The following is a 19,394-nucleotide window of genomic DNA, read 5'->3' on the forward strand; positions in this document are numbered from 1 at the left end:
CAGTAGGCGTTCATACTTAACTATATTCACTTAAAGTGATATCTCTGAGTCCCATCTAACTCCCAGGGGAGACTGAAGATCCCTCTGCTTTTGATGTTCATGGATCATGGAAATGTAATGACATTTCAAAGTGTCTCAAAACTCTTAACTCTTTATGGGAAGAAACAAATTCCATGTTTTTCTTTTTTCTCCCCTCTTGATCATCTCCTTCCTCTTTTGCCTCCAGATTAAATACAACCAAATATATTCTGTGGATATTCAAAAAAAATTTGACATATCAACCCAGGACATTGTAGTTTATGGCTTGCTTTGCACATAGTATCTTACTAAATTTCTTTCTGTTTTCAACTTCCTGCCACCTTTCCTCTGTTACATCCCATGGCTTTGAGGTTGTTCCCATTCATTTCTATTTAGTCCTATTTTTTTGACCTTTCTTCTTTCCTTTCATTCATTCAATATCATCTTTAAAAGTAATTCTTGGTCTTCCTCTCCCATATCTATTTACAGAGCTATTTCTGTTTGTTTTTCTTTGCTTGTTTTGTTTCTATTATTTCTCTTTTAGCACTTATAAAATAATAATTCTTACTTGCCTGTTCCCTAGTCAATGTTTTACATTCTGGCTCTCCTTAACTGCTGTGTTTTAGCTATTATCTAATATGATCCATCTTTTACTATGACGATTTCCATTTCTACCTTATTTTACTTATGTATTGAAATTCCCAAACAGACCCCATAGTCACTTGAAATTGTTTATTTTCAAGATTTTTAATTATTAAATTCTCCTTTTGGACCATAATTTCTTGATTTTCCATGTCTTCCATTATATTATTCCACCCCGAATTTGGTTCCTGGTTCGTATGGAGTCTTGAACAAATGGTTGGTTATTTCAATGAGATTTTCTCATCTACTCTCTAATCCATTACCTCATTTGCATTTCATAATTTTTGCCTCACTACCCCAGTCATGCATGATGTCTACTGCTCTCTTCCCTTTCTCCTTTTAAATGGTTAAAGTTCTTGGGGGAAGCCAAATTACCTAGGTTCCCTCTATCTTTATGTTATTTAACTTCAAATGGATTTTTAATAGTGTTTGATGATTGTTTTATTAATCTCTTATAAACTATTACACTTTACTATAGCTGTTGTCTCAAACCTTTCCTTTCTTCACTGAGAGAGTGCATTAAGTTGGAGTCTTACATAATTACTTACATAATTTTTAGCTTTATTTATTTTACTTCTAATTTGATTATAATTATAAGCTTTTTAAAGTGCCCATTTAAATTTTTTGAGGCATTTACATATTACTATTTTCTTGTTCTTGTATTATGTGATTTTTTCTCTTTTTTAGATATACATAAATCAGTATTTATGCAAGCAATCTTCCTCCTTTGAGTCTTCAGTATTAGTTTGTGTTGAACTACTAAAAAATTTGAAACAATTTCTGTGAGACTTTTGAATGATTTCCAGGGCTTTAGACTCTTGCATTTTTTTTTTCAAATTGTATTTTCCATGATGTATATTTTGCTTTTTCCTCCGTTGTCAATTTCCACATTGGTATCACTGAGTATTATATATTTCCTTGCTATGGAGAATCTTGTCTAGTTCTTCATAGAATTTTTCTGCTTTATCCTAAATGTTGGTGCATAAATGCAATCATCTTTATGTTCTTATTTATGTACATTATGAGTGGAACAAATTGAGATGACATCCCGTGAAGTGGTTTCTTTCTTTTTTTTAAATAGCTTTTTATTTTCAAAATATATGCAAAGATAGTTTTCATCATTCACCCTTGCAAAATCTCTTCCTCCCTTTCCCTTACTCGTTCTTCTAGGTAAGTAATATGCACAATTCTTCTATACATATTTCCACATTTATCATGCTGCACAAGAAAAATCAGGTCAAAAAAGGAAAAAAATGAGAATAAAAAGCAAGCAAAAAAACAAAAAGATGAAAATACTATGTTGTGATCCATATTTAATCCCCACAGTCCTCTTTCTAGATGTAGATCTCTTTCTCCATCATAAGTCTATTGGAATTGTCCTGAATCACCTTGCTGTTGAAAAGTTGTGATGAAAAGATGCTCATCAGAACTGATCATCACATAATCTTGCTGTTTCTGTGTACAATGTTTTCTTGGTCCTGCTCACTTCACTTAGCAGTAGTTCATGTAAATCTCTCCAGGTCTTTCTGAAATCATCCTACTGATTGTTTCTTTTAGAATATATTCCATAACATTCATATACCATAACGTATTCAGCTATTTCTCAATTGATGGGCATCGACTCAATTTCCAGTTCCTTGCCACTACTACAAGCCTTTTTTGCACATGTGGGTCCTCTTCCCTTTTTATGATCTCTTTGGGATACAGACCCAATTGAGACCTTCCTAGATCAAAGGATATGCATAGTTTGACAGCCCTTTGGGCATAGTTCCCAATTGTTCTCCAGAATCAGTTTACAACTTCACCAACAATGTATTAGTGTCCCAATTTTCCTACATCTCCTCCAACATTTATCATTATCTTTCCCTGTCATCTTAGCCTATCTGAGAGGAGTGTAGTAGGACCTCAGAGTTGTTTCTCTGATCAATAGTGATTTAGAGTATCCTTTCAAATGACTAGAAATGTTCACTTATTTATTTATTTATTTTTGCTGAGGCATTTAGGGTTAAGTGACTTGCCCAGGGTCACACAGCTAGGAAGGATTAAGTGTTTGAGATCAGATTTGAAGTCAGGTCCTCCTGACTTCAGGGCTGGTGCTCTATCCATTGCACCACCTAGCTGCCCCTAGAAATGATTTTAATTGAAATTTAATTGAAGTGATGTTTTTTATTGTGTGCATAATGAACCCAACCTTGTCAACTTTTTTACTTGTCTTTCTGAAGAGAACCTGGGAATTATCCATCCAATGAGGTGTAACTTTTTCATTTCTTCTTGTTTCAGTTTCATAAGAATAAAGATATGGTTCCATCTCCGTTTCTTCAGTGGTGTAAAAATTTGTGGCCATTGAGTAAAATGTTTAAATTGAGAGTACCTATCACTAAATCAATGTTGGTATAATAGAATGTAAAAACTATGATTCTTAGCACTCTTCCTTCCTTTTTGCCCTACTGACATCATGGGAACAAAAAGAGGTGACAGGGCAGAGTATCATTTTCTATTTTTAATTTATTTCATATCTTTTCAGGTGATAGGTTTTGTAATTTCTGGGATTGTACTTGAAGTTTCCTATTTGATAGAACTTCCTGAAACTCATGTCCTGATAGCATAGTCTTCCAGAACCCTGAGTCATTTATTCCATGATGAGATCGAAGTAAGATTTTATGGAATAATTCCTTTGCAATTTCAACAAATGAATCTTTACTGGATGAATACATCAAGCACTGGTGTGAATTCATTTTTATGTGGAAGCTTTCTCAAACAATTAAGCTTGTACTATAAGTTAAGATTCCTTCAAGAAACATTCATTATGCCAACTGTGATAGATGCTAGATGAGATAGAAGGTGTAGGTATGACAGGTCTCTGCCCTTAAAGATCTTATGAGAGAGTTAAAGGAATGATATAAACATAGAAATATATAATATACACAGAACTATAATAGTATAATAGATAGCAAATTGTATATTGATACAATTAATACAACTAAACAAATTGTATATTACTATATTATTTTACATAGAAATATCACATTGTAGACAACAAAATACTAAGAAAGGTTTGGTGTAGCTAAGTGATGCAGTGGATAGAGTGCTGGGCCTGGAATGGGCAAGACTCATCTTCCTGAGTTCAAATCTGGCTTCACATACTTCCTGGCTATGTGACCCTGGGCAAGCCACTTAACTCTATTTGCCCCAGTTTCTACATATTTAAAAATAAACTAGAGAAGAAAATAGCAAACCACTCCAGTATCCTTGCCAAAAAAATATCAAATGGGGTCACAAAGAGTTGGACATGACTAAAAATGACTGAACAATACTAAAGTTTAAAGGGTAAGGTTTTTTCCTTTTCTTATTTTAAACTTATAAATGGTATTAGATTAGGCACTGTGGAACAGGTAGCATTTGAGTGGACTTTAAAGAATGAGTAGAAATTCAGTAGGTAAAGAGGTCAGTGGAGGGAATAATTCTATGTATAGGGAATATGATTGAAAGTTCACAGTTCAAAATTTCAGAGAATTCTAGAAGCAGAAAATAGGATCTTTTGGTTGTAGTAGAGGGTGCATAGAAGAGAGTACTATGAGATTGTTTTGTTTTGCTTTTTTGGACTGAACCTATAAATTCATTGGAATAAGGCATTTTTTTTCAAACTTTTTGGTATCAGGACCCTTTCAGACTAAAAAATTATTGATGTTTTCCCTCTTCCTCAACTCCTCTCTCCCCAAGAACTTTTATTTATGCAGAATTTTATCTATCAATATTTATCATGTTAAAAATACATTGTTTTAGTTTTGTTATGAAAATAATTTTGACCTCAAGGACTTCCTGAAAGGGGAACCTCAAGAATCCTTAGGAATTCCCAGACCTTACTATGAGAACAGCTGCCATGGGGAACTCCTCTTTGCCTTTGCAGATTTGTGTCTACCCTGCCATTTATATTTAGATAATTGTCTGGGACCAAAGAGAGATTTAGTATCTTGGTTAAGATCACAGTGTGTATGTACTAGAGTCAGGGTTTTATCCTGGGTCTTCCTGACCTTCAGACCAACTCTTTATCTGCTCTGACGTGTAGGCTTTCATAATATGAGCTACATCTGGATAAAGGAAGGTAGTGCTGGTGCTGTTTAACAAAAAACCTACCACCCTTTCCACAGCTTCATACTCTCCCTCTTATCCTCAAGCTTATAGATTAGCTCCAAAACATTCTGTATTAGAATATTATATCTTAGTTGAGGCTTTACCAAAAACCTTGTGTATTAGGAATATTTGTATTATAAATGAGAAAGCTGAGCAAAAAGAGATTCTGCAGTCACATAGTAAATGGCAATTGAGTCAACTTCCAGTCACCTAATTCTAAATCAAGAATTCTTTTTTTTAGTATACCCCTCTTTATGATAGCCTTCTGCTATATTGCAAATATAAAACAAAAATTTCTCACAGGTTTATGAAAAAAAATGACAAAAAGAATTCCACTCAAGAGCTACAGTGACATTCTAAGGTTCTTAGAGCATTGTTCTAGGTATAAGTATGAAAATAGGACAAGTACTAGATCTGTGATTTCATTAGTATTGAGAACTCCCAGTGGAAGATACTCCTGCTAACAGTGCAGGCCAGTATATCCGCTGAAACTGAGTCCTATATCATTGTCTGGGGCACTGAGAAGTGTGTTTTCTTCACACAGCTAGGACATAGTCCACAGAAATGGGACTATGCAATGTGAACGAATATCATTAGCTATGCTGTGGATACAAATATAAAAACAAGACAATTCTTACCTTAAGAAGCTTTCCTTCCAAAGGAAAAAAATATATAGGTGATTTCAAGTGAAAGTTAGATGGAAGGGTGCCCTGTATTTTAGACTATAGTACCAAAGCAAATGGTAATTCATTTTTAATTTTTCCCCCACTGATAAAAGCATATTCCTTTCTGAATAATACCTTTGTGTTATTGATTTTCATCAGTTGTAGGTATTGAAGAGTCTAGGGCTGTCAGGTCATTATTTCCTCAAGGTTTGATTCCTTGGCTAATGGCTTCAGGGGCCAGGCTGGAATCAAGGTTGTTTATTCAGGGGCTGCTGCTATTACAGGAGCTCTTGGTTTCAGAAGCCTATTGCACCCTTCCTTCTTTCACTGTATCTTTCTGCCACTGTCTGTCTCTCTGACTTTTCCACCATGCTTCTCATATATATGTATTTATCTACATATATATGTGTATATCAAGCTGTGATTTTAACCAGTCTTGCAATTTTGTCAATGTACAGAACATGCTTTGTAGAAAATTCCCTCCACTAATCCACACCAACAATTCACACGTCTCTTCTAGTCTTGAATTGGGGAGACAACAGAAAGGGAGAGCAGACATTTCATCTTCCATGACCACAGTTTTGCATTGGTTATCTCTTCCTTTAGTACTCAGTTCAGCACTACCTTCTTTCCACAGGAAGTTTTCTGACCCCTCCCCTCAAACTTCTCATGTCCCCTTCTTTGATCTCTGTGCATTTTAACCACAAGGTATTTATTCTCTGTGTATTTTATAAATCCACAAAAGTGTACATATTGTCTTCTTTGGTAGAATGAAAGCTTCTTGTGAGTAGAGACATTAATTTTTTGTCAATGTATCCCTATGATTAGTAGGCATTTGAAAAAATGCTTGTTGCATTTGCAATTTTTGCAAATTGGCAATTACATTGCATTGCATGGAGCATTGAGGATTTAAGTGACTTGCCCATCTAACAGATAGAATGTCAGAGGTAGAACTTGAACCCAGATCTTCCTTATGCTAAGATTGTCACTCAAGGGGTTCCCCATGTGTTTAGATGAATGCAAATAGATGGCATACACAACACATATAGAATTAATATTCATTTTCTCCTTCAAATTACTATATAAAATTAAAAATTTTAAGCCTTTCTTTAAATACAGTAACAGGTGGTAAGTTTTAAGCTAATTAGAATCTCTTCTAGTAAATAATTTCATTATGTTCTCCTCAAAGTTACCCCCTTTGTTTTGTCTAGAAAATTGCTATTCAATAAAATGTTAATTTACTAAGTTTCTATATATCATTAAATTTGAAAAAAAAAAAAGATTCCAGGGCTAACATTCCTTTTTAGTTGTAACCAGTATGTTTCACAGAAACATAAAAAAATTAAGAAATTGAATAGCACTTGCTGGCCTCTTTAAGCGAGTCATCCATTATTACTTTGGATACATTTGCAAAACCTGCAAGGGACGTGATATACTCCAGTAGAGGCCTGTGAAGCACAAGCTTTGTACATGGCTAACTTGCTTAAAACTTGTAAATAAAACATTCCTATCTCTAAAATGTTTGCCAGAATAATGAATCATAGTGGGATGCCGTCAAAGAGCCAGCAGTCACTGACGTAAATTCTTTTAGCTTTCCTCTAATATTATTCTAAGTGCTTTAAAGTTATCACCAAAAACTGAAATTCTAGAGCATTCCGATCCCTAGGAAAGTATTTGTACCAGTCACTCTTTTACCCAAATGTAATGGTGTCTTTTCATTAACTTGCTTACATTGTTAATCATTTGAGGCAAAATACCAACATTAGACACCTCCACTTTTCCCCCTTCTTCTCTTCAGTCTCTTACTCAATTTCCCAGCTTCCTTCCTCAGTCATGCCAGAATAAGGTGAGGAAGGGAATTATTGGTGGAAACAACAGTCAACTTTTCAGCTTTTTTATAGCCATGGAGTACTACTGTTGCATCTTTACGACATTTGGAGTCCACTTGGTTCATCTGTTCCCTGAAAAACTTGAATCCATTACAATGGAGGATTGGAAAATTCTTTTTTCTAGTAAGTTTTAGGTTCAGTTCCAGTGCTTCCCTGTCTGGGTTACTATAACACAAATAGAAGCATTTGTATAACTTTTCTCTCACTAAATCTGATAAGAGAAATTTGACTGGAAAATGAACAAATTGAAATTTATGGAATTGGAGCCATAATATAACCATACCAGCACATATACTCACAATTCAACTGGTTATACCATTTTAAATTTCCTAAATTTCATGTACAGTATTTGGATAAAATTTTGACAAAATTTAATTTAGTTTAGTGTAGGAGAAGGATATGAAAAGAAGAGGCTTTTCAAACATGAAAATTCTTCCTGAATTAGCTCCTATTTAAGACTGTAATAAAAAAGATGTACTCATAATTATAACATTCACAGCACTTTTAACATGTTATATATGTGCTAAATAATATTATATGGCATTTTTATTTTTTGCCAAGTGCTTTACAAATACTTTCTAATTTTATTCTTATAACAATCCTAGAAGTTAGTCATTTTTATTATTTTCTTTTACAGATAAGGAAATTGAGGCAAAAGAGATTAAGTGACTTGTTCGGAATCACACAGCCATTAAGTATCTAAGGTCAGATTTGAATGCAGGATTTCCTGACTCTAACTGAAGACTCTATACTTTGTCCACCATCTCCACCTATTCCTAGGTCCCAATGTTGTATCAGTATATTTACTTGGTGGGGATATAGTATGCATCCTCATTTTTGAATGGGGAATTGAGAAGGGAAATTATGGGAAGGAAATGGGCAAGGTAGTGGTACTTAAAGAATACAGTCTTGCTACAGGCTTTAATATGAAACCCATAAAATAACACTGAGAACCACCTGCAAGCAGAAAGAGGATTGTAGGGACTGGATGGGGATCATCACAAAGTATTTTCACTTCATTTGTTGTTGTTTGCTTACTTTTTGTTTTCTTTTTGTTTTCACTTTTTTGATCTGGGTTTTCTTGTGCAGCATGATAGTTGTAGAATATTTGTAGAACTATGGAATATGTATAAAAGATTGCACATGTTTGACATATATTGGATTACTTTCTGTCTAGGTGAAGTAGTGGTGGGAAGGGAGGGAGAAAAAATTTGGAACACAAAGTTTTGCAATGGTAAATGCTGAAAACTATCTTTGCACATTTTTTAAAATAAAAAACTATTTTTTAAAAAAAGAAATGTATGCATGGAGCAAATTCCAACACTAATACGAAAGAGAAATAACTAAATATGGAGAAGCCAGCTCAATCAATGTCAGACATTTTGACCTTGTATCAGTGAAAGCATACATGAATGACTGTCAGAATAAAAAAATATATAATATTGAATTTTAAGAATTACATATTTCATATGTAATTGAAGGATTTTATGTTCTTATTCATAAATTCATATAAAGAAATGTGATTATATGGATTTGAGACCCTTATTTGTTTTGTGTAATATGTGTCTATATGCACATAGTTATATACCAGGGGTTTGGAGCTCTTGGTTCAGAGCACAAAAAATGTCTTAAGACACTTAGGACAGAGAATGCTTCTCTTGCAACCTGACACCCAGTCATCAAATGTGCTGGGGGATTCCCCTGAGGAAGCCCTCTAAACACAAGTGGGACAGCTGTTTGTTTCCATATTTTTATCAGTTACTTGAGACTATAGCCAGATTAGCTTGGCAGTCACACCTGCTGCTTTAGGGATTTAAAAGGAATCCAGAGCACTGGGGAATCCCCAGAAGATTAGGGAGACTTGAAAATTAGCTTGACTTTAAATAGCAGTTTGTTTCCTGACTAGAGTATCATAAACTTGGCTTTTCAGTTTGATTAGTATAGAGAGTTAAAATAAAACTTTTGTGGGAAAGTTTAATATAGTCTAATATTCCCCATGAATACAGTAGTAAAAGAAAGTAAAATTAAAGCAATCATATCATAAAAATCATAAAATATGTAAAAAAAATCACACTTGATTTATTTAATCAAGGATAAAAAAATTGGGGGATTTAATCAGCTTCAAGTAGATAGATGTTTTGTTAGAGTGATGGCGAACAGTTGTTAGTTATTATTATATGTCTTTGTGGAAATAAAATAAGAGGAAATAGGTCTGCTTTGAAATCAACTAGACTTTATACAGGCTATAATTGATAATATACAGACTATCACCGAAATGAAACGTGATGTCAAACATCTCTTTGGATGTTTAATGAAGAAATAATAAATACTCTATCCTGATTTCTGACTGCACTTATTCCTCTCCTAGGAAGGTCTTCTCTTAAGCACCATTCCTTCTGCCAGCTTCAAGATCCTGGGTATAAACCTTTCAATATGTGACTGGATATCAGTGATAGTGTCCTGTGCCATGCCCATGTGGAAATTCACAGCCTTCATGGGCATAATTGTAGTGTCCCAGGTGATGTGGGAAAACCTCTGGATGTCTTGTGTAGTCCAGAGCACTGGTCAAATGCAGTGCAAGGTGTATGATTCTATAATGATCTTGTCTAGCAAGCAGCTAGAGCCCTCACTGTTATTGCTCTGCTTATGGCCCCTTGTAGGCTTGCTAATCTACTTTGGGGAGGGCAAGTATACCACATGCACAGAAGATGAGAAATCAACAGCTCCACTAGTTCTGACTTCAGGAGGTCATTTGCCTCATCACCGCAGTCTTGATCCTGATCTCTCTGTGTTGGACTGCCCAATATGATCATCACATACTTCTACAACTCCCTGGTGATGATGCTCAGAAATGGGAGTTGGGATACAGCCTATATATGGGCTGGGCAGCTTCCAGTTTTTTCCTAGTGGGTTGGGGCTATTGTGCTGCACTTAACCTTCTGGCAGCTCCAGGGGCACAAAGCATTATGTGGTCAAATATTCTGCTTCTGCTCTTCCCCCAGGAGGCTCCCGAGGTCCTTCAGAATGCCTAACCAAGAATTATGAAGATTCCTTTTGATTCTTAAAGGAAGTAAGGGGACACAGCAAATGACTTATGTAAGGGAGGTCCACTATACTTCTTTCTCAAAATGAAGTTACAGGTGACCTGTCAGTCTTGAGATTTTCTATTCTTTCTTAAACAACAACAACAACAACTCTCTTGGATCACTCCATGTGTCTTCCTAATCTTTATTGCTGCTACTGATGATTCTAAAGTCTTCCTGATATCCTTGGATAAAGAGCTACCGAGATGCTGCTCAAGAGCTCCAATATCTTTGCCTGCATAACCACAAAGATCTATGCTATTATTTCTCTGGAAATGGCGATAATCATCTTTCGTTGTGCGACTGAATTCTAACCCCTACAAGTGCAAAGTTCTTCAGTGTGCTTTGTCCTTGTTGTTCCCAACTTCAGGAAAACAGAATCATGTAGATTCCACTTGCCTTTCTTGGTCTCCATGAGAACTGTGATAGTACTGTGATCTCCCTGGACTCCCAGAAGGCAGGAAGTGATCCCCTTACTGGTTCTTGTATCCTTTTTTTTTTTTTTAAACATAGTCTTCCTAATCCAGAATCCAACAAACACCTCCCTCACTCTCCCACCATGCTTCTGCCTTCCCTCCCTGTCTCTTTTTATAGAGTTTCAATGATTGAAAATTTTTAGAGAATAAAGTGTGTCTTGCTTACAACAATAATAGTAGTAGTAGTTACCTACCTTTTTAAATATTTGATTTTATTGATATTTTTTAAACATTCTAATGACTTCCCAATAGCTTCTCTTCCAATAGAACTTTTTCTTAAGATCTGTATGTGCACAAATGTTTGTGGCAGCCCTCTTTGTAGTGGCCAGAAACTGAAAACTGAGTAGATGTCCATCAATTGGAAAATGGATGAACAAACTGTGGTATATGAATATTATGGAATATTATTGTTCGATAAGAAATGACCAACAGGATGATTTCAGAAAGGCCTGGAGAGACTTACATGAACTGATGCTGAGTGAAACAAGCAGGGCCAGGAGATCATTATATACTTCAACAATAATACTATATGATAATTCTGATGGACCTGGCCATCTTCAGCAATGAGATGAACCAAATTAGTTCCAATGGAGCAGTAATGAAGGGAACCAGCTACCCCCAGCGAAAGAACTCTGTGAGATGACTAAGAACCATTACATTGAATTCCAAATCCCTATATTTTTGCCCACCTGCATTTTGTATTTTCTTCACAGGCTAATTGTACAATATTTCAGAGTCTGATTCTTTTTGTACAGCAAAATAACGGTTTGGTCATGTATATTTATTGTGTATCTAATTTATACTTTAATATATTTAACATCTACTGGTCATCCTGCCATCTGGGAAGGAGGGGGGAAGGAGAGGAAAAATTGGAACAAAAGGTTTGGCAATTGTCAATGCTGTAAAATTACCCATACATATAACTTGTAAATAAAAAGCTATTAAAAAAATAAAAAGAAGAACTTTTCCTTTAAAAGATTGCACAAAACTATTTAGAATAGCACTTGTTATTGACATAGTATGTAATTTTCTAATTTCATGATATGCTATTTCTTAAATTATGTTTAACTTCAGATATCTAGAAACAACACTAACCCTTGTATTTGATTTGAAGCCTATGTAATAATTGTGTATGTTATTCTTTTGATAGTTTACCATTTCATGTTTGTATGTTTTCCAATATTTATCTCAATTCCCCATATTTACCACTGCTTACAATTGCAGTAATATTTCATTACTTTGTGTACTATAATTTATTCAATCATTTCCAATTGTTGACCATATAATTTATTTCCAACATTTTCCAACTATAAAGTACTGCTATGAATGTTTTGTTACACATGGTTTCTTTCTTTTTGTTATTCATATCCTTACTGTTATAAACTCAGTAGTTGGGATATATGGAATAAAAAAAATGGGAATAGTTTAATCACTTTTCTTGCATAATTCCAAAATCTTTTCCAGAATTATTGGACCAATTCACAGCTCCACAAGAATTATAATAGTTTTACCTGCTTTCCTACAACTTTTAAAATAGTAGTTTGATCTTTACTATCTTGTGATTGTGGAGCGATATTTCCAAGCTATTTTAATTTTCTTTCTTCCTTATAGTTACATTTATGTAATAGTTTAGATGCATTTCTACACAGAGACAGGAAGTTAGCTGGAAGATGATCTCTTGAGGGCATTTTGATCCTTCGATAATTCTAGAACTATATGAGCTCTGATATTGAAAGATACCAACTGAAGTTAACTGGATTCTGCATCTGAAATGAAATATCCTCTTAAAATAATACTGTATAAGACATTTAACACCAGCTTTTAATTGCCTTTTTGCTTTTTTATAATTCCATCTTGAATCCTAGCTAACTATTTTGAAAATTCATTCCATTGGGCACAAAGATGAGATAACATGGATGGATCTGTTCAACTCAATGTTAAATTTAGGCTTTACTTGTCAATGTCTGATTATCATGAATCTCCATCTGTGTCCTTTATCCATTGTCATGAACATTCCATATCTATAATTAGCCTCCATGTATTATAACATACACATATAAATGTGTCTCATTTTTGCACTTTGGGCCTTTCACCTCTCTTGAAAGTTTGATGTTGTTGTTCAGTCATTTCCCATCATATCTGACTCTTTGTGACCTCATTTGGGGTTTTCTTAGTAAAGATAATGGAATAATTTGCCATTTTCCTTTTCCAGTTCATTTAATAGATGAGGAAATTGAGGCACAAAGAATTAAATGACTTACCCAGAATTATAAAGCTGGTAAATGTCTAAGGCCAAATTTGAACTTAGAAAGCAGAACCTTCCTATTTCCAAAACTAGTACTCTATTCACCATACCACCTAGCTGCCTCTTTCTCTGGAATAGATACCATATTTCATCATGAGTCTAGAATTCTCATTGGTTATTATGCAGATTAGATCTCCTACATCTTTAAAAGATATCATATTGTTGTGACTGAAAAAAATTTGTTATCCTGTTTCTGTTCACATCCCTCTGAATCAGTTCATGTAAATCTTCAAGTTTTCCTTTAAGTCATATCTTTCATTATTTCTTATAGCACACAAATATTCCATCACATTTATATATTATAAGTTATATAGCTATTCTCCCAACTGATGGACACAATTCAATTCAAACAGATATTATTATCAACTTATGACCACTCAAAGGCAAGAGATCTTTGATCAATCCACTTTTACCAAATCAGGGTAATGATTGACCTAAGAGTAGTAGTCTCTTTCCCCATATCCCATAGATGTGGTTGAAAGATTTTTGGAAAATAATTCTCCAAAGGTGATGCTAAAATAAAGTGACTATTGTCAATGTCTGATTATCATGAATCTCCATTTTTATTTATTTAATAAAGCAATTTATTAACTGAACTGTTGCCTAAAGTCTATATGCTTTCCCAGTGTTGACTGTGAAATATTGCTTGTTCAAAAATTTCATAGTTTAGGACCTCACAATGATTTGGAATATAGATATCAATCAATCAGTCAACCAATATTTATAAATTACTTACTTTATATATGCTAGACACTAGGACTACAAGTACAGAGAATTCAATAATCCTTATTCATGAGGAATTTACATTCTAATGAGGAAGATAACAACAATATATAATATATAGCTAACATTTCTATAGCACTGTAAGTTTTGCAAAGGGCTTTAGAAATACGATCTCATTTTATCTTCATAACTATCTGGCAAGATAGGTAATAATGCTTTATAGATTTTACAAATAAAGAAACTGAAATTCAGAGAAGTTAAGTGATTTGTCCAAGATGTGATTTTTAAAAAAAATATTATTTTATTTTTACATATAAATGTAAAGACAATTTTCAACATTCATTTTTGTAAAACTTTATATTCTAATTTTTTTCTCCCTCCCTTCCTTACCTCTCCTTCCTTAAGACAGCAAACAATCTGATATAGGTTAAATATGTGCAATCCTTTTAAATTTATTTCCATATTTTTCATGTTTTGCAAGAAAAACCATACCAAAATAAAAAAAAAAACCCAAAAGAACAAATAAACAAACAAAAAGGTGAAAATACTATGCTTTGATTCACATTCAATCTCCACAGTTCACCCTCTGGATGCAACTGGTATTTTCCATCCCAAGTGTATTAAAATTACCCAGATGTGATTTACACAGATAGTTTTTATAAATAATCTTCCTGATTGGAAATTTTTATTCTATTCTCTGTGCCACCTAGCTGTCCAGGTAGATAACAATACATAAAGCATAACTAAAAATCTAATAAACACAAATATATACAAGAAAATTAACTATCATGTCATTTGGAAGAAAGAACATCAGTATTTGCAGGAATCAGAAAAGACTTCTATTCTCTGATTGTTGAACTGTTCTTCTTAAAGGAGCAGAGGGATTCTGTCAATTTGGATTTTCCTTTCTCTATACAGAAAATGTTTAGTTTTAAAATAATCTTAAATTAACAAAAAAAATTTCTACCAAACTTGTGACTACAATTTATGGAAATATTAACTTTTTCTTCTTGTTGGGGCACCCTTGTCATTTTGACATGCTGGCTTAGCTAGAGGCAAGCGCTACTTCTTGACTGATAAAACAGTCCCAGGGGATACATCCTATATCCCCAGTAATTTTTTCTCCCTCCTATGCTGTATTCAATTAAAAATAATAATAATAAACCGTTGTAAGAAATATTTATAATTAAGTAAAACAAATTTCCACATTTGTCCATGTCCCCAGACATATGTCTCATTTTTCATCTTGAGTCTTTTTCAGACATGGGTACCATATGTCATCATCTGTGCTTTGTGATCATAATTAGTCATTGAATTGATTATAGTTTCTAAGCATTTCAAAAAAAATTTTTTTTGTTACAATGTTGTTAATGTATAATTTGTCCACTTGGTTCTGCTCACTTTACTCTGTGCCAGTTCTACCATGATTTGCTTAATCTACTCAAGGTCGGTCTTGAAGACACCAAAGCAATATACTGTTTTTTTGGTCATAGAACTGGAAAGCTGGGAAGGACTTTAGTGAATTCCTAGTACAACCTAGGTATTTACAGGGGGGTGGAAACAAAGGCTGAGAGAGGGGAAGTGATTGGCTCAATATCTAAGTGATAATAATTGATGGGTTTGAAACTCAGAACCTCTGACTCCAAATGTGGAGCTCTTTCCACTGATGGTTGTGATTCTACTCCTATTCTTTCAATTACTACAGATTTGTTTAAGCACAGTAGAAGGTTCTTGTTGTTTGGTGTCTGTGTTGGTGCTTTCAAGTACCATGAATAGAGAGTAACTTTGGAATGACATGGTCATATATACCATAAACATCTATTATTGTAAAGATGACTTTTGAAAGACATTTAGGGATTGTAGGCAAACTTTCAGATACTTTCCTCTTTTGTTGTGTTTTTTTTCTTCTGGGGAGTCAAAGATAACACATAAATAATGTACTTAAAATTAGATATTCTCTTAGATTAACCTCATTCCTTAATAAATATTTAATAATGTTTTTGCACAGTACAGAGTACAACATATTGAGGAATAAAGATAAATAATGACATATTACAAATATAAATAACTAATAAATATGTCAACACCAAAAGTTTTTCATGATCATCCTATCTTTCCTTAACCTCCCCCCCCCATCATGAATTGCCCTAACAAACTTCCCTTATCCATTTAGCTCATTTATTTTATATATTCTTCTGCAAAAACTGTTTAATTTTTGTCTTTAGCTCTTTACAGCCTAGATTAATGCTTGATATTTAGTAAGCATTTAATAAATTCTTGTTGCTATATTAGGGAAATACATTTAGATAATGTAAGGTCCCTTCACTCATATAGTTTTCAGTTTTAATAGGAAAAGCATAACTAAGTATAATATGCAGAACTACCAAAAAGTATCTTAAAGAGACAGAATTCTAAGTACTCTCTGAGTGAGGTGGAAGAGAATAAAGGAAATGACTTTGGAATTGGGTTTTAAAGGATAAGTAGGAATTCATCAGATGAAAATTCAAGACCCCCCAAAAAATGTGAGAAAAGGCAGAGTCATAAGAGTTAAATGTATAATCAGAAAGCAGAAGTTAATCTCTGCTGGTCTGAGAATGTGAAAATGAATTTTCAGTTTGAGACACTTTCCTTTAAGTTTTTAAATTATAAAACAGATCGACTATAATGAAGTGAATAATGGCTATTGTTTATTCATGGACTACTTGAGTATCTTTTCATGATCCTAGTGTAGTAATTGAGACTGTTATACTCAGTCAGGACCCAGAATACTGCAAAAAAAGTGTTTCTTAGTATCTTGACTTCCCATAGGATCCAGGATAGAAAAGTTGAAAGTACATTATCTAGGGAAATGTTAGCTTTGCCAGGCATTAAGAACTATAGAAAAATACCTAATCACCTTCAAGGGGAGCCACAATCTGAATGTTTCAGCCTCATATAGATGAATATGTTAAGTTTACTGAAACCAGAACAAAATTCTTAGTGAATATTTATCAAATCAAAATTTATCAAAAATTATCAAATATCAAAATATTATTTGTGTAACACATGCATCCAATACCATTGACCAATGTCAATGGCTTTTCACTGTATTTACTGATATTTGGGTGTGAGTCACATTTATCTATAGAATTGTGTTTTGAAGTCTCTGTAAATGGAGAAACTGCAGATATTTACAACCAGTACTTTACCAACTCTCTAGTTAGAGAGCTAGAGAAAGCTTACTCCCATACTTATAACATCAGCCTAAAAGAATGTTGAAAAAAAGTCACAATGGTAAAATGCTTGGATTTGTTGTCAAGATTTCCAACATGGTGGCAGAATTCTGCTGAGAAATCTTTCCACTGGGCAAATTAGGAGATTAACGAAAATTTACTCCATACTTAGTTTTGAAGAGAATGGGATACTTGGTTATTTACAAAATAGTCTCCTAGTCTAGAAGATGTCCTAAAAGCACAGTTATTTGTTGCTAATTGGTGTGTTAGTTGTACTCTATAAGGAGCAAATGTAGACTGATGGACATTTGTTGTCAAGGATTCTAAGTGAAAAAAATCTTTCACTATTCACATGAAGTCAGTCTGATCCAGATGATGGGTCAGAAAAAGACATTTCCATGGAATAAGATTGCACACTCTGCCTTAACAGGTAAAAACACACTCAGGAAGCCAGAATCTTCCACAATCTAAGGTTTAGCAAGGCAGGATGAAAGTTCTGATGTGTATTATGATCAATCTGTACCATCTACCTAGCACTGATATTAAGGCAGATAGATAATTAAGGAGGTCAAAAAAAAGTAAAGATCATTTGACCAGTGGACAGACTGACTTATAGCATCCCAGGCAAAACTGGTGAAGCAGTGATACACATAGCCAGATGATAATGCCATTGTTTACCCATACAGTATAATTACCCTTGAATGTAATTATATTTGTTCACTAACATGCCTACTAATTGCTACATGCTCCTGTTTTTAAATTTTTTTATCTTGTATTTGTTTGCTTTGTATTAGCATTATGTGTGTATTGTTGCTCTTGCCAAGGCAAACTTCTATATTCACCTTTGATCCAATTTTTTTTCTGGTAGATTACCCTCTTTATTATCATTACTCTAATCTTCAATGCCTTTCAATCTACTAGCTTGCAGCCTGCAAACCCACCCATATTTTCCCTTAAAACAAAACAAAACATTCTCTTGATTTTTTTTTGTCCCCTTTAGGTAGCATACTACTTCCCAGACTTTTTGGCCTGAGAAAACAATTCAATGAAAATATTAAATATCTTTCCTTCTTTTTGTGTTTTAAACTTGAGAAGGTTATTTATAATGGTGCCTTCACTTCCTTTCCATTCATATTATTTGAATCCCTTTATACTCTGGCTTTCAACCTACTCATTCAACCGAAACTGCTTTCTCTAAAGTTGTTAAATGATATTTTAATAGTCAAATCAAATGACTTCAATTCTCATCTTTCATGACCTCTCAGCATTGTTTGACACTATTTATGTCTTCTGATTCAGTCTTTCCCCTTCCCTCCAGGTTTTTATGACACTGCTCTTTCCTAGTTCTTCTCCAACTGTTCCTTCTTAGCCTGCTTTGCTGAATCTTCATTTAGATTATGCTTACTAATGGTGAATATCTACCAAGGCTCACTCCTCAGCCTTCTTCTCATTTCACTCTATTCTATTTTTCTTGGTAATTATATCATCCCATTGAATCAATTATTATCCACATGCAAATTATTTCTAGATCTATATCTAGTACCTAGATTTTAAAAAAATATATATTATCCAATTATCTAGCTATTATTGTCTAATTATCCAATATCTAGATCTATTTACCTTCAGAATCATATCACTAACTGCTTCTTGGACATTTTGAACTGGATGTCTTTTTGGATGATTTGGACATTTTGAACTGGAGGCATCTCAAACTCAACCTGTCCCAAACTGAACTTAACATTAACTTTAGCCTCTTATATTTCTTGGCTATCTTAGAGATTCAGCACAAACAATTCAGATAACCTGAATTTTGCCTCAATCACAAAAAAGTTTGGGGTTATCATGTAGAATCAAATTTTTGAATAAATGTTAGGGATCTTTGTAAGGAGAAATTCTTAGCAAATTATGATTATGCCAGTCCTTATGCTTATCCTTAGAATTATTTCATCCTAATACTTAAGTTAAAATTAGCCCTCTAAAAGCAGTAGAAGTTGTTGTTTGACCTTTGTTCTGGAAAAGGATGATGACATCAGGGAGGTGATGCATTTGGATATAAGTGAGGGAGGAATGTGCAAGGTCACCTGCCTCACTTTCCCCTTTGGAGCCATCTGGGTCCAGTAGCCAGATGTAGATCAGGATGATTGGTGATAAGGAGAAGCCTAAAGGTTCATTATATTACCCCAGGCTTAAAACAAACTTATTATTATAATGGTGTAGCAGTTTACAGCTCCAGAGACAAAATGGGGTAGG

At 33.9% G+C, this 19,394-nt stretch overlaps 1 pseudogene; it reads left to right on the forward strand.

Annotated features, from left to right (window-relative positions):
* The window catches only part of LOC127561597 (claudin-6-like), a 31,474-nt pseudogene extending 19,614 nt beyond the window's left edge, over positions 1-11,860 (forward strand).
* Positions 11,861-19,394: the final 7,534 nt, after the last annotated feature.

This window comes from Antechinus flavipes, chromosome 4, assembly GCF_016432865.1.
Source record: "Antechinus flavipes isolate AdamAnt ecotype Samford, QLD, Australia chromosome 4, AdamAnt_v2, whole genome shotgun sequence".
Taxonomy (NCBI): Eukaryota; Metazoa; Chordata; class Mammalia; order Dasyuromorphia; family Dasyuridae; genus Antechinus; species Antechinus flavipes.